This window comes from Equus przewalskii, chromosome 1 (genome assembly GCF_037783145.1).
Source record: "Equus przewalskii isolate Varuska chromosome 1, EquPr2, whole genome shotgun sequence".
NCBI classification, from domain to species: Eukaryota; Metazoa; Chordata; class Mammalia; order Perissodactyla; family Equidae; genus Equus; species Equus przewalskii.
This window is the reverse complement of record NC_091831.1, coordinates 19,460,981-19,477,462: the sequence shown is the minus strand read 5'-3', so window position 1 is coordinate 19,477,462 and position 16,482 is coordinate 19,460,981. Positions and strand designations below refer to the sequence as shown.

The following is a 16,482-nucleotide window of genomic DNA, read 5'->3' as shown; positions in this document are numbered from 1 at the left end:
GTGAGGGAAGCCAAGCCCCTCATGGGGTCTCCCCACATCTACACCTTCCCTGCATCCCCTCCAACCCTCCCCCGTGCCTGCAGCCTGGAGAGTCTTTTTCTCATCAGAGATGGGGCGAGAGAGGGTCTTCCTGTCATGCGTCTTATTTCCTTCTAAATATTTTTCCTCTGATATGAGTCCTTTCTGTACCTGAAGGGTCTAGGCTATTGAAACTTAAAGGCCAGGAAGAGAGTTCCTTTTCCCTCTCCTTTCTTCTATCACAGGGAGGGGTATGGAGAAAGACAGCACTCACACTGCTGAGGGAAGGGAGGGCCAAGAAGGCAAAAGAAAAAACAGTCAGCTCGTACTTTTAAAATATGATCCTACCACACACTAAGAGACAGGCTCAGAGACGGGCAGCATCTTGCCCAAAGAACAGAGCAAATGCTTGTGGATGAACTTGAACCAGAAATTAGCATCAAGAATGTGAGATATGGGAGAAAATTCAGACACCTTTTAATCCAGTGGGTCCGGCTGTGAGTCAGAACCACCTGGTCTCACTCGGGGAATCTGACTTTAACAAGAGCCCCAGGAAATTGTTCAGTAGTAATTCTGTCTCTTTGGAAAACATTTTCCAGATGAAGACAGTAAGGCCTAGAGAGACTATGTTCTCACAGTTGTAATTCATAATCTACCTATTTCCAAAGAAATTGAGGCTATGTATAACAAGTTCATGGCCTCAAGACTAGAACATGATGCTTGGCTCCCAGCTCAGGGCTCCTTCTTCCAGAAACCAGCTTGTTGCCTATCTTCCATCCTGTCCACTCCTGCAAAGTGAAAAGTTTTATCCATTTTTTGCCATTTGTAACCAATTAATTCCCCCAAATTACCCAGAAGACCATTAGGGTTGGGAGAGAATTAGAAGCGCCTGTGGCCAGAGATGGCTGCCAGGAGCAAGAAGTATGTAAATACATAGTCAACATCCATCTACCCACCTACGGGGGGTGCATGTTTGGGGCAAGCAGACTACAGATAATCCAAAAATATTAATCTGACTGCTAATTAATTACTCGATGAGTCCTAGGAAACATTGGACAATGTCATTAACTTTTTTAAATTTTGGTCAAGAAATAATAATTGAATACTCCTATACACCCTCCCCCATGCTCAGACTGGGGAAACAGGCGTGAAACTGTCATCTAAGGCCCCTAGGCTCAGGGAATTTACATTTTTATGGGAAGACAGGTCAAAACACAAGTAAACATGAAAATACATGAATTAATCCTTATATGTGGAAAATGACATCAAGAAAGCAAGCAAAAGATTGAGCTAGAAGAGGAGTTGGCAGACTTTTTCTAAAAACTGTCAGACGGTAAATATTTTACACTGTGTGGACCATACCATCTGAATCACGACCAAGCAGCCAAAGTCAATCCGCAAAGGAATGGGGCTGGCCGTGTTCCAACACACTTTATTTACAAAACCAGGCTGTGGTCAGTTGTGGCCCATGTAGTTTGGTGACCCCTGAGCACGATGCCTGCGGGGTGGAGGGTAGAGACCAGTGAGGTGCTGAAGGTACATTGATGGGGACCAGGCATGCAGCCACTAGTGGGGTCATAGAAGGAGCAGGAATTTTATTCCAGGTGCAACAAAAAGCCACTGAGAGTTTTAAGCAGAGAACTGACATAATTTGAGTGACTTTCACCTTAAAAGCATTGCCCCTTTTAAAGCTGCTTTGTGAAACTTGGGTGACAAGGGTGGCAGCAGGGACTTGTGAAAAGGCTTCTCTTAGGAGCTGGGTGGTGTGGGGGCCTGTGCTGTGGGGGTGGCCCTGGCAATGGAGAGCAGAGGGGCAATCGAGACACGTACAGATAAAGACCACAGCTCTTGCAAAGGGGTTGTGTGTGAAGGGGAGGAAAGTGCAGGGGATGAAGAAATTTCCTCTACCTGCTCTGGGCCCTTCTGGCTGGACAACGAATTAAATTCACATGAGACAGAATAACAGGAGAAAATTAAACAAAGATTTATAACACGTATACATGGGAGAGGCTCAGGCAAACTGAGCAACTCGCCAGAATGGCAGAATCTCTCCCCTTAAATACCACCCTCAGCTAAAGACAAAGGAGGATGTTGGCGGTGGGGGGAGTCAGTTATGGAAGATTACCAGAAAAGTGCAATAACAAGAGTAAGATTATTATGCAGATTTAAGTCCTTGCCTTCCACATTGATGAGAGTTTCTAGAGATAAGGTCATCCCCTCTTCTTCTAGGTACAGAGAGGGAGACACCTTTACAGATGGAGATTTCCTTTACAAATGTAAATGTCTCTTAACAAAGGGTAAGTAAATTCTACTTCTCAGAGTTTCTCTGTCTGCAGTTTTTAAAAGTAACCAGCCCAAAATAATCCTCATGCCAAAGAGACATATATATCTTGGGGTGGCCAATTCCAGTCCCCCACAAAAGGAATGACTCAAGGATGACTGCCAGATTTCTGACCTGAACAGGTGGGTGGGGATGGGCTCCAAGGCCCTCTTAGCTCTGAGATGCTACATTTCTGTAAGTGAGACACACTACGATGAGGCCAGTCACAAAAGGATCATCTGAACTGCAGGTGCTCAAGCCATCCCTGGCTGTTCGTTCCTCAGTCAACTTTAATTAGGCACCAATGGTGCACCCAGCACGCAGCTGGGTTTTTAGGCATCACTTGGTGGGGTGGGCAGTGTAACAAGAAGTCAGGGCAGGTGACTGAGCTCACAGCCTCCTCTGGGCCTGCGATGCTCTGTCCCCCGCCACCCCATCCATCTCAGGTTCCCAGACATCAAAGAACCCAAGGGGCGCAAAGGCAGAGGCTGCAGAGGACAGGAAGAGTGACCTACCCGCATTGGCTCCATTGGTGTAAAAGCCAGGAATTTTTAAAACATTTAACTTTTAAATAAAATACAACTGTTACCCTTATTATCTTTAAGTAAAAGCTGGGCCAGATCAAGTGATTTAAATGCCAGCCTGCAGAGAGCATGCGGCAGGTTCTCTGCTTGGATTTTACTGTTTTTCCAAGAGGAAAGGCCTCGGAGGAGGTGGGAACAGTCCAGGGAGCCCTGGATTCCAGGCCTGCGCTGTCCTGGAAGGATGCCCACCTTCCATGCTGGGTGCGTCATCTGCCCTCTCCGGGCCTCGGTGGACCCATCTGTAAACTTGGAGCCATGGCAGATGCTCCCCGGGGCCCTGGCATCTTGCCTGTGCTGTAAATCTCCTCTGTTGGGTGATGTAATTCACCACAGTCACTGGCCCAAAGGGTCTGCGGCTCCCGTAAATCACCATCATCTGCCCTCTGTCTGGGACGCATAAATCACAGCACAGAGCGCTGGAAGCCCTTCCTGCTCAAACCCAGGGCACTCCTCGCCAGCAAGCAGAGGAGTCTGGCACATAGTGATGAGCATTCAGCAACCCCGAGTTTACAGTGAAATAGAGAGAGCCGGCACTGGCCCTCCGTCATCAATATATCCCACCCCAGGGACTGTGCTTCGGGTCACTTCTGATCTCCCCCAAACTCACAGGCCTCCCCTCCTCCCCATGCCCCAGTGACCCTGATCTGACCCTCTGTATGGCCTCGTCCCATGAAATATTGTCACTTGCGTATGTTGGGTTCATTCATTCAGCAAATATTTATGAAGCACCTACAAGGTGCCAGACACAGTATGAAGAGCTGGGGATGTAAGACAAAGTAGACAGACACATGTGCCCACGAGGAGCCCACGAGCTGTTAAGGGCACAGCATCACAGTCTACTTAAAATTATAACTTACAATGAGTCCTACGAAGGAAGTTCAAACCAGACAAAGATAAGAGTCTGACAGGGGGGTCTCGTGATGACTGGAGTGGGGTCAGAGGAAGGGGGTGTCCTGAGACAGGCTCTCTGCGCACCCACATTTGAGGGGAGAGCTGTGGGGTGATCAGAAGGACAGCAAAACATGAGGCGTGGGGAAAGCATGGACCGGGTCGCCAGGATAGATGAGGCCGGAGCCTGTTGTGGCTGGCAGGCGATGAGAAGGGTTTGCGATGTAATTCTAAGTCCAGAGTTGGATGCCATTTACTAATGGTTTGGATTCGTTTCCTAGGGCAGCCACGACAAAAAACCACACACTGGGTGGCTTCAAACAACAGAAATTTATTCTCTCACAGCTCTAGAGGGTAAAATCCCAAATTGAGGTGTTGGCAGGGCCACATCCCCACAAAGGGTCTAGGGAACGCTTGCTCCGGGCCTCTTCCTAGCTCCCAGTGGTTGTCCTCGGCTTGTGGATGCATCGCTGCCTCTGTCTCCACGTGGCCTTCTTCTCCCTGTGTTTCTCTGTGTTCTCTCCTCTATTTATAAAGACATCAGTCATTGGGTTTAAGCCTCACCCTAATCCAGTGTAACGTCATTTTAATTAGATCTGCAAAGAATCTATTTCCAAAAAAGGTCACATTCTGAGGTCCAAGTAGGAATGAGTTGGGGGAACACTATTGAACCCACTATAGGATTTTAGACAGGGATGGGTATGATGGAATTGATGTTCCAAAAATATGACTCTGGCTACAGTGTGAGGAATGGACTAGGGTGAGGAAGAGCGAAAGCAGGAGTTGGTGAGGAGTGGTGGGGAGAGGGTGGAGGCTGTTCCGGGTTGGGAGAGACCAAGAGAAGGGGATGGATTTGAAATCTGTTTTTGAGATTGAGCTGACATGGTTGGCCAGGGACTAGATGTGAGGGACAAAGGAAGAGCGGTCAAGAATGCCTCCCCATTTCTAGGACACCTGGGTGGTTGGCCACTGGACTGTATGCACTTTGAGGGTATGAGAAGACCCTTCTTCTCCCAGCACAGATGAGTTTGTGGATGAGGTGTTGATGGATGGCTCAGAAGAGGTATCTTAGAAGCTGAGCACGAGGCCTTTTTTTCCACTGTGTAGCTGGCCCCTCCAGGCTCAGTCTCTGGCTTGGATGGTGGTTTCCATCCAGGAGGAGAGGCGGGGATCTGTGCTCCCTGATCCTCTCCCAGCCCTCGTCCTCTGCTTCCAGGGCATCTCCAGTGACCTCTGGCTGGGCATTTGGGTGAATTGTTGTCACTGTGGCTTCCATGTCAGTCTTCCCCATCATCATCATTGTTGGACTAGATGCAGAGGGTCACGTCTCACTTCTCAGCTTTGGCAGAGAGCTGGCACTGAATGCCGGGAAGGAGCGGGAGGAGAATGCTGCGGCCTCAGACCTTTTAGGGTCCCAGATGGAAAGACCCCAAATCAAAATATGAGCAACAAGAAGCAGCAGCAGGAGGAAACTGCAATGCAGACATCAAAAAGAATTCTGTCCCCACTGAAGAAGTCTTCTTTGAGATAGCATCTCAGGGGACTGGCTTTGACCAAGGTGACACTTTCAATTTGCTCCTTGCCTGCTCTTTAACAAGTAGCCTTGAAGCAGTTTCCTAACCTTGAGAGGAGCCTGTGGCCATTGGAGAACAGTAACTTCTATGAAGTGACGAAAGCGGGGAGAGAATAGCCCAAAGGCACATGCCTTTGCACACATGGGCACACACATACATACACACACACACGGTGCTCAGTAGGCAGCCTCTTGATTTTGTACTTTAAGAATGCTGATGCTACAAAAATTGAACCGGAACTGGATCAAACCTCCAGACCCAAGTTCCAGATTTCAGGAAATACAGTGGACAGAGGAACATGTTAGACAGGACCCCGAGGATGCCAACAGCAATAGCCAGGTGTGGCAAACCACAGGATCACTGACCAGATTTCTGGAACAAATACATTGCAAGGGGAAAAAAGAGGGAGAGAAAAACTACAGTTCAAACGAAACTTAACTGCTTGCAATGTGTAGCTTTGACTTGGATCCTGAGTTGAACAAACCAACTGTGAAAAAAAATAATCGTGGCCCAGCCCTGGTGGCCTAGTGGTTAAGTTCAGCATGCTCGACTTCAGCGGCCAGGGTTCAGTTCACAGGCATGGACCTACAACACTCATCTATCAGTGGCCATGCTGTGACAGAGGCTCACATACAAAATAGAGGAAGATGGGCAACATATGTTAGCTCAGGGTGATTCTTCCTCAGCAAAAAATAAATTAAAAAAAGTTAAAAATAATCGAGTCAATTGAACATTGAATGACTAGAATGACTCCCGATTTTTTAGGTGTGATAATGGTATTGTGATTATGTTTTTAAAAAAGAGTCATTATCCCTTAGAGCTGCTTGCTTAAATATTTATGTATGAAATTATATACGACGTCAGGGATTTGCTTTGAAATAATCCAGAGAAGAAGAGTGGAGAGGATAAAGATGAAATAAAATTGGCCCTGAGTTGGCAATTGTTGAAGCTGCATGATGGGAGTGTGGGGCTTTGTTGTACTTTTCTGCCCACTTTTGTACATCTTTGAAATTCCATGATGAACAGGATTTAAAGTTTTTTAAAACACCTCTGGCCAGCACACTCACAGCTCCACCACTGACCATCTGGGGCCCCCTGGCCCATTCCTGACTCTCCCGGAGCCCCAGCTCCTCTGCATAAGGATTCTTGTCTTGCAGGGACTACTGTCCAACAAGAGCTCCATCACTGTTAGTTATTTCTGTTATTTATTTGTTTATCTGTTAGTGTTTACTCTTTGTTTCTTTTGGGATCTTCTCTGGATTCTCCTCCAAGAGAGCTCAACTTCTTTTCACTTCTTCCAAGAAGACTTGCTTGGTACCCCTCTTGGCCGAGGTGAGCTCCCCTCAGCGTCACCCTGACACCCTGCCTGGGCTTACCACACTGGAGCACCATCACCCTGATGTTGTAACGTCCTGTTGACTTGTCTGCACATCCCATTAGACCCTGAGCTGTTCTCGGCGCGCAGCATGCAGTAAGCACTCAATAAAGATGATTTGACAAACTGAATAAACGAATTCTGGGCTCCCAGCCCTCTGATGTCCCATTTTGCAGAAAAAACCCTGAAGATGAGGATGCAGAAATCTGCCTTCTGAGCCTTGCTCTGGCTCTGCTTTGCTGTGTGGCCCTTGCAAGAATCTCAACCTCTCTGAGTCTCTCCTCCTCTATAAATCACACTTAAAGTCACACTGCCATACAGAGTCATGACATCTGGGCACTGCCCACTGCCTCTCGGTTTCTGGTGAACCCGCGTTTGTAACAGGACCACTCTATCCATCCTAGCCTTCAGAGGCATCACCATCTCACTAAATTCCTGCATTCCACACAAGCTCTGCAGGAGTCCTCAGACCCTGGACAATTTCCATCACTAAAGCTCTCCTTATGATGGAAATCATCCACCAATGACATTTAAAACCAAATATATTAACATTTCAGACAAGTCTATTATGCAACTTGCCCAATAAGGGATTATTTTCAGATAGGAGAAATGGCTGCTGGAGACCAGCATGTAAGCCATGTCCTCCAGCTACCAGAACGGAAGCTGGATGGCCTGGGAGAAGAAAACGCAGCCTAGCCCAAACGCCAACAGCCCACATTATCAAGGTGGGAAACCCACACAAGAACGTTATGCAGCCCCATCCCCAGGTTGGCAATGTTCATGCTGAGAATCACACCAACCAGAACCTCTGCAACCACGACACCCTGTGCCGGAAGCTGTCAGGACCTCTACGGACCCCATGGGGCGCCAGCCCAGGATGGTGGGTCTCCCTGGCTCCTCCAGAGAGCTTAGCCCCGTGACTGAAGGCCAGGGCCCAATAAGGAAGACACTCGCCCTTGGTCCCCTGGCCCAGAGCAGCCTGGAGGAGAGGGCTTTGGAAGCCGGGAGCAGAGTCGGCTTCGTGGGTTGGTTCCTGGTTCTGGAACAGTGGCGGGTCCGGATGGCCGCTGGGCCAAACCTTCTCTGGAGGTAGACCCTGCCTGCCTGTCAGAATCCTCCTCATGCTTCCAAGAGCAGCTCACTGCCCTCTCCTGTTCTCCTCCTCCCCTTCGTCTTCTTCCTGCGTTCTCCTTCCTTCTCCCTCCTTCCTTGCTCAGTACCCCTAGCCTTTCTGCTGCTTCTAAACCTCATTCCCCAGGACCAGGTGAGCCCCGGTCTAAATCCCTTCTCACTCACTCATTGTTTTTCAAGGTGCTGCCACCAATCTTTCCAGCAGCTCGCTGGAAGCCGACACACAGTAGGCACACAGGTCCAGTGGATTTGATGAGCTCCTGTGAGCGCCGGATCCAGCAAGGCCCTGCAGGGCAGAGGAATAGGAACGAATAAGCTAAAGACAGGTTTTCTTTCCCAGGAAACTCGCGGTCCAGGGAGGAGGCCATGGGCACTCACAGGCTCCTGGGCAGGCAGACCTGACGACCTGGGACCAGCTCGGGGAACCCCTCTGATGTGCAGCACAGCAGCCCAAAGCCGCTGGGCCCGGGCCAGGGGTGCCCACTCCCCGGGGCTCACGCTGGCAATGGTGGGGCCAGACCCGGTCTGTGAGCTGCCAGGGAAACGGCAGCCACAACTGAACAGCAGAGAGGACGAGCAGATGCAGGGGTGCGAGGCGGCAGTTCCAGGCACTGTGGCATCTCTGAGGCTCCTGACACACCCCCAAACTCTCTCACCGTCCACCGCCTTTGAAGCGGGCACCAGCAACTCCAGGCCGCCCTGTGGGGTGCAGCGCCCTCCAGAGGATGGAAGGGTCATTGCTCTTACCGGGCTCGCCTGGAGTCTCCAGGTTGAGGTCCTTCTTCCCTGTGCTGGGAGGAGGGTCAACCATCCAGAGAGGTGCCGTCCAGCAATACTGTGAAGCACCCCTCCCCTTACCTCTCCTCAGCATTCCCCATCTTCCCACAGACCCCAGACACAGAGTTACACATTCTCCCTACGACCCTTCCCAGCTCGCTGTGTGGAGCTGTCTCACCAAGGTGCAAAATTCACAGTGTACATAAGACTTTATGTGGCAGCTCTACCAGGAGGAAGTCAACTTACAGCCAGAAAGGCCTTTGTTAGGAGTGAAATTCCCACATGACTCAGGGATCCAGGCATCCACTTCTGGGCAGCATGGGATGCACCCATTCTCCTCTTATGCAAGGCAAGCAGGACTGTGCGACTCCTCAACCATCAGCACCCCACTTCTCAGAGGTTAAGTGTGGTAAGACGGATCCAGAGTTCACTGCTTAAGCGAAGCAGTGAGGGCCCAGTGGCCTGAGTGCCCTGCACACAGAGCAAAGGAGAAAAGTGATGGCCAGCCCTGGCCCGGCCCCAGCCCTCTGCAGCCATTGCAAGCACTCCTCAGTGCTCCTAAGCCGTAGGCGGCAGGCAGCCAGGGGACCCTGCTTCAGTCCCCCTGGCACCCGCCTCCCCGGCAGGATCAAACCTTTATGGTAGTTTTGCCAAGGGAGGCCACCTCAAGAAACGCTTTTTAGGGACACAGCGATTGATCAAGTACAGTCCCTGCCCTCAAGGAGTTTTGAGTCCATTAACCAAATGTCAAACCAAACGTCCACACCACACTGCCCTCTTGCACCCACACGGAGCCGGCTGCTAGGTCACCTCACTCTGCCTCTCACATGGCACGCAGCCTTGGAATCCGGGAGCCCGTGACCCCTCACCCCACCCCAAGCCAACAGAGTTGGTATTCTATTTGACACTAGACCCCAACCCTTTGAGATAGGCAAGACCTGCCCATCAATCTCTAGAACATTCCCAAATCCACTCAGGTCCCCACCTCTCCACCCTAATCCTAGACAGCATCACCTCTCTCTGCACTGTGGTTTCATCTCTTCCCCGTCCCTCTAGGCCGTTGTACACAGATCAGCAAAAATACTCTTCGAAAGGCTTAAACCTTGATGACTCCCCTTCAATGGCCCCCTACCTTCTACTCTGGCACCCTTCTCCGCTCAGCCGCTGGGTTCCAGCCTTCTTTCAGCTTCTCTACAGTCTCATCTCTTGCTGTCTCAGGACCCTGCTCCTGCCCTGCCCTCTGCCAGGAACGACCCACCCCAAGCTCCCTTTGCAAAGCTGGCTCTTTCTTAGCCTTAAGGCTCTCAGCTTCCATGTCAACTTGCTCGGAGAGGACTCCCCAGCCCACACCCCACAATTACAGGCTCCCACAGCTCCCCATTGGTTCACTCCCTGCCCTCATCGCAGTCTGTATTTTATTTACACTCCTGTTTACTCCTTTTAGACACACCGCACCAATGAGAATGTAAGCTGCACAAGAGGCAGCACGTATCATTGTATGCCCAGCATCTTGCTGCACATAGTAAGCACTCAAGGAATATTGGAATCAATGAATGAAAGGGTCCCCTGCCATAAGAGAGATGGAATGAGGGCTCAGAAGAACTTCTAGGAGAACCCAAGGCAAAAATATAGTAAGATTTGGACATGCAAAGGTGCTGAGGAGGGAAAGGAGGGTGTGGCTGAGGCAGCCCTGAGTGGGCAAGTTTGACCCTGTGAACAGTGAGGGGAGAGGAAGGAGAGGTGGTCCTGGAGGGCTCTTGGGGTTATTAACAGCGGAGCAGAAAGGCTCATGGAAGGTGGACTGCAAGGCAGAGGTGGGTGCGGGGACCTGAGAGGAGCTAATATAGTCATCCCGGAGAGAGTGGCAGAGTGACCAGAGCCGGGACCAGCACAGGCGATGGGGAGAGACGAGGCCATAGACAGGAGACCGAGGCAGAGCCTGCCTCAGGCCCTATCAATTCCCATCCTTGTTCCAGCAGGACAGCAGAAAGAAACGGAGACGGGGGAAACAGAAGAACTTGGGCTGCACTGTCGCCCATTATATCCCACCCCTCCCCAATTCTGTCTCTTCCCTTTCCTTTCTTCCACTTGAAGGATCCGTCCTGAGGTCTCATTTGCGGCGGTCGGTGAGCATCCCAAGGCCCTCGGAGGAAGCGCAGGCTCTCGTCGCACGGTCTGGGCGGTGGCCGCCCTTCTTTTCCGCCCTGGGTCTAGGAGCCCTTGATGAGGTTCGGGCGCCACCTAGTGGACAGAGCTGGAAGGCGCGGCGTGGCCACACCCTGCATCCTGCTACGGCGGGGCGAAATTACGGCGACTCGCCCCTGAAACTTCTTGGCCATCCGGAAGGCCTAGAAGGCTGCGAAAGCTCAAAGCACAGATCCTGAACACGGCTGCCCCGTCTACACGCTCGTATAGCTCTGTCAGAGTATTCGATTGGGCAGGTGGGGGCAGAAAAAGCAGAGGGTCCTGCGGAAAGTCTTCTGAGTCCCCTGGAAAGGGGCAGGCCCTTGACTGAGCTAACATTTATAAAGCATTTACGAGGTGCCAGGCTTGGGGCTAAATGTTTTGTGAGCGTTCATTACTTCACTGTATTGGTGGCGGCGGAATCAAGAAGCAGAGGCGGCGGCTGCTGGGGTGGTGGGTGCGGGGCTGGAGTTTGAACCCAGGCGGCCTCAGCCACGTTCTGGGCCTGAATCACAAAGCTATAAACGCCCGGCCGTAGTCACCTCGCAGATAGTTAACCCAGAAGCCCCCAGACTCCTGTTCTAAACTCCAGTTTGTCAGCAGTTCAAGGCTCTGTCCCAAAAGAAGCTGTGAAAATGGGCTCGCCCATGACTTTTAGGTCACCGCCTTCTTTTCATCATCCAGCGGCCCCAGTGGTGGGACCGGCCCATCCATCACGCTCCACACCAGCCCCTGGCTTCCTCTCCTGCAACTGCTGTGGCCTCTCTGTCCGGATTGGACGGGTTTAATTCCCGAGGCAGAAACCTGGCTCCTGGGAGGCAGGATATAAATTATGGGGGTCATCTTAAAGCCCAGCTTCCTAGTGCACGCCTTCCATCCCCCTCCCCCTACCCTCATCCCTGTCCCACCCCAGATGTGGTGACAGGGGGGACTTGCCACACCCAGATGGTGAAATCCAAACACTCAGGAAGAAGCTCAAGGTCCAGGAAACCCCCGGCTTTGGTGAAAAGCGCAGGAGTTTGAGGGCCAGGCTGGCCATTCTCCCCTTAAGAAGCTTGGGTTTCTGGAGACATTGGCGCCTCCACTTCCTCGTCTGTATCATAGGAGTGGCTCGGCGACTGGCAATTAGTTCATGCTCCATATGTATTCCTTTATTCTCCCCTGAAAAAACAGACTGCGATTCTGCCGACTCAAATGGCTTTCTTTTTTCCATTTTAAACCAAGACATGCATTTAGAGACATTGCTCTCTGTTTTGGAAAAAAACAAAATACAACTGTGCAAGCCCAATGATTCAATGACCCCTGACCCTTGGTCTCAGTGCCAGGGGACGATGGGGCAGATGCACTGCAGCAAACGAAAACGCACACCCCCATCAAGATGACCTCTAACCCATGGTCCCATGTGGGGCGCAGCCCGAGTGCTGCCAGATCTTCTAATTGTTTTCACAAACACCAGAATTTTACTAGAATTTTTGATTTTAGAAAAATCTTCTGGGGCTGGCACCATGGCCAACTGGTTCGCACACTCTGCTTTGGCAGCCCAGGGTTTTGCTACTTTGGATCTTGGGTACAGACCTAGCACCACTCATGAGGCCATGCTGAGGCAGCGTCCCACATAGCACAGCCAGAAGGACCTACAACTAGAATATACAACTATGTACTAGGGGGCTTTGGGGAGAAGAAGAAGAAGAAGGAAAAAAGAAGATTGGCAACAGATGTTAGCTCAGGTGCCAATCTTAAAAAAAAAGTCCTGATGGTTAAGTTTCCCTGATTAACCATCTTTTAAAAAAAAGAGAGAGAGAGAGAGAAAGAAAAATCTTTTGATATCTTAAGCATTGACTCCATCTCTTTGCCAATTCAGTGTTACCAAACTAGGCAGGTCTGTGGGCTGAATGAAGCATACAAGTCGCCAGTGTGCACAGGTCTTTCCTGTGAGCACTTTTATGGTTTAGTCAAATTTAATTATCAGGGGAGACTTTGAAGACCTTCCTGTCCCCACTGTCTGGTTCTCGCCCTTCCTTCCATCCCCATTAAAGACTGACTCTGCCACACGCCCCCTGAGTGGCCACCTGGGTCTCCCACAGCAGGTTCTGTATTTGCCTCCACCAACTACAGTACTGTGAGGTGACTTTTCTTGGGTAAAGTCCTGTGTCCCTCAGGAGACAGTGAGCTGCTCCAGATCGGCTCCATGCTCTGCTCTTTGTATCCTCCCCCTGCCTAACTCGAGACTCCATCCTTGTTGGTTATTGATAACAGTAACAGCCCAGAACACTCACCGCCCTGAATGCTAATCTCTTTAGACACCCTGTTGATCTTTCTCACTGGCAACCAGCAAAGGAGGCAGGACCGCATTTACATATCATGCCTCAACACCATCTTTGAACATGGATCTCAAACTGGGAATTAGAAATGCCGGGTTCTCTCTCTAATTGTTCTGCCACCTGGTATGACGATGCGTTGGTAAGTCCAACCTAACAGCCTTCAGAAACACTAGCTCTTGACATCGCTTTGTAGCTCTATATCTGGTCAATGAGTAGCCATGAGGACGGTCATAGTTTGGGCTGCCCTAAAAGCAGCTCCTGAGACAAGAATTTGGCTGCAAATTATTTACGTGTGAGCTGATGCCAGGAAGCACCAGCAGGGGATGAACGAAGGGAGACAGGGAAGGGGAGAGCCAAGAAAAGGGTTCAGTGAGCGGGTCACTGCCATAGCCAACTGGCGCTTTGTCCCACTGCGGGGCAAAGAAGCTGGGCTATTTATCTCCTATTTCCCACCCCTCGTTGGCTGAGGGTCACTCCTGGGGTGTTAGCTCCCGGCACTCCCGGCGTGCTCTGTGGGCCCCACGTGCTCCAAGGTCACAGAACACCCTCAGCAGGGAGATGCAAGCAGACAAGATGCAGGAAGGTCCTCAGTGACCCCCAGGTGGCCAAGGGGATATAAATAGGATCCTACAGAATCTACTGCAAGAACGCTGCCTCTAGAAAACCCAACACCTCGACAGAAGCCCATCTTGACTCAGAGGATAAATTACACTTTCAAAGCACAGGCCGCTGGCTCAGTGGGGATTTCCAACACTCCTGTGACAGACATGGGGTCATTATTATTTGCCCTAATTTACAAATAGGGGAAATCAAGTGTTTGCCCAAAGTCATATAACTGGTTACAAACTCCAATTTGTAGGTTTGATGAAATTCATGTTACTAAACAGAGGGTAACTAAACATTTTACTAAAGTAACAGGGAGTTACTTTAAATAGCAAAGCATTTACTCCTTTAAAATTATTTTGAAACTTTTAAAGTTGATTTCCGTACAGCTTTTCGGGAGTTCGTTTTTGTCTTGTGCTTGGTGTCGTCTGTCCTTCTGTGGTTGTGTGGTCGGCTCTGCTACAGTAATGCCATACTCAGTGTCTGCCATATTCTGTCCCCTCACAGTGTCATGAGACCCAAATGCCCTTTCTGACACTTACTCTTGCAACCTCTACACTTCACTTTTATTTATGTAAAATTATTTTCTGGACACTGACAAAATATTATTGTTAATAAAATTAAGTTAAAACAGAAACCATGGACACACCATTTAAGCTGACCTTCCTTGTTCAGTAGATTAGAGAAGCACAATGAATTTTCATCAAAAATTACCTAAATGCAAGGTTGTTGCCAATAAAAATGGTTTCATCCTGATCAAAGACAATGGCTGTGTTCCATTGCCTGTTTTAGAGATATTTTCCAAATTAATGTGCCTGCTTTGTGTCTGCAGTGAGAAGGGACTTCTATGGGGAAAAGTTAATGAGGCCAGAAGGCCCCAACAAAGCAGATTCTGTAAAAATTCCCAATCCAGAGGTGGAAACAAACTTTCTGCAAAAAATGCCTTGCAGTTTAGACCTCTATGGCATTGTAGCTGTGGCCCTATTAATACCATTGCTGTCCCAGGATTGCAGATTTAGAAGTGATTTATTCAGTGCCCTGGAGGGAAGGGATATCTCCTGACCTCAGACAGAGCAGCCGGACCACAGCCGGCAGTGTGGGAGGACACGGTGGAACCAGAGACAGTGACTTTTCCACCTCAGCGAACACAGTGAAGACTTCAAAGCGAACCCAACCAAAGCTTGCCCTGTGCTCAAAACGCCTCCCAAAGAAATGCCATCTGCAGATTCTGTTTCAGTGTTATTTGTTCTCTCTTCCAGACACGGACTCACCAGGGATGCTGAGCGCCTCCACTGAGCACTTGTAAAACACACTGTTGAAGACCCAGTTTGAAAACCAGCCCCACCGCCTGCCAGCAGCATGACCTTGAGTAATTGCTTACATTCAGTTTCCTCTTAGGGTCTTTAGGACCACCACCAAGTGATCAGCATGGTGCCAGGAACACACGATAGTGAAAACACTATCATAGTTCACAAACTGGGCCCCGGACACAGAGGGCAAGGAGAGATGAAAGAAGGAGGCAGACCACTCCAGACTGGTAGGTGACAGTCTTAACAAGCAAGGAAACTAACTTACAAGGCTTGTCTTGGGTGGCCGCAAGACACACAGATCTTCACATGCCTCACCAGAATCTTAACGGTTTATGTAGAGGCTTTACATATTCAGTCCAGATGGTCTGAACAACACCTTACTCTCTCAAGACTGCGTCCTTGAAACAGCTGCTAGCGGGAGAATAGTAGGCAGAACATACGTTCCAAGGACAGGGGTTGGGGTGAGGGGCCTCCGATGGCCTGGGTCCAGCTTGTGGGTCAACCAGCAGACACATTCTCCTGATGACCTCCTCCAACGCATATGCTAATTATTGCTGAGTTTTGGCTCTGCACCATAACAAATAGGCAATAAATGGCAGCAAATTCTCGCCATCTTCAATCTCAAAAGCTCTTCTCTTGCTCAGCTCTGTTTGTGCCGAGAGCATGGTCTAAGAGGGCTTCTGTGAAATCCTTTGAGCTAGTCATATCACCTCAGTGAACATGGTTGTCTTCTATAGGGACAACCTCACAATGGATTGTTGAAGAAGAAACTCTGCGGAACGATGGAAAGAATCCTTAGATTATTTTCCGCCTGTCTTGAGACCTACGGCTTTCTGTCCTACTCCTCCATGCCTCCATCAGTTGTACAGGATGAAGGCAGAGTTTGCAACCCCCAGGAAGAAACGTGTCACCATGATGAAGAGCAACTTTGAACTCCACCTTGGCAGAAGTCTTCAGCAGACTACTGCACCCTTGAGCCTCAGTTTCATCAGTGGTGATATGGGGCTAACAGTACCCACCCTAGAGGATCAAGATGACACACAGAAAGTGCCTAACTATAGACACACAAATAAGTCCTGGCTACGAGCATGTCTAGCACATTGTTTTGTTGGAGCCAATTTCCTTTCTTCCAGTTTCACATCACTATGCGACTTGCCAAGTTCCACCCCAAACCCATGGATTATCCCTGCTTCACTGGATGGGAGCTTCATCATTTTGCTTGTTTGTTCACATTCCCTTGGCTGATGGTCATGGGATTGAAAGTCAAATGATGTTGCTTCTGTTCCAGATCCAATTATCAACTTACTGCGTGAGCACAGGAGATTTTCTCTTCTGTAAAACTTGGGAGGCTGAATGCTAGGTGACTCCAAATTTCCCTTTCAGAGCTAATTTTCTAT

At 49.8% G+C, this 16,482-nt stretch overlaps 1 long non-coding RNA gene across 1 annotated transcript; it reads right to left on the bottom strand.

Moving 5' to 3' along the window:
* Window positions 1-4,121: 4,121 nt before the first annotated feature.
* Window positions 4,122-10,385, bottom strand: LOC139085452 (uncharacterized). The gene is made up of 2 exons (XR_011543748.1): window positions 8,914-10,385; window positions 4,122-8,176 (listed from the first exon to the last, which is right to left on the bottom strand). It is a non-coding gene; the product is annotated as an uncharacterized lncRNA (long non-coding RNA).
* Between the last annotated feature and the right edge of the window lie 6,097 nt (window positions 10,386-16,482).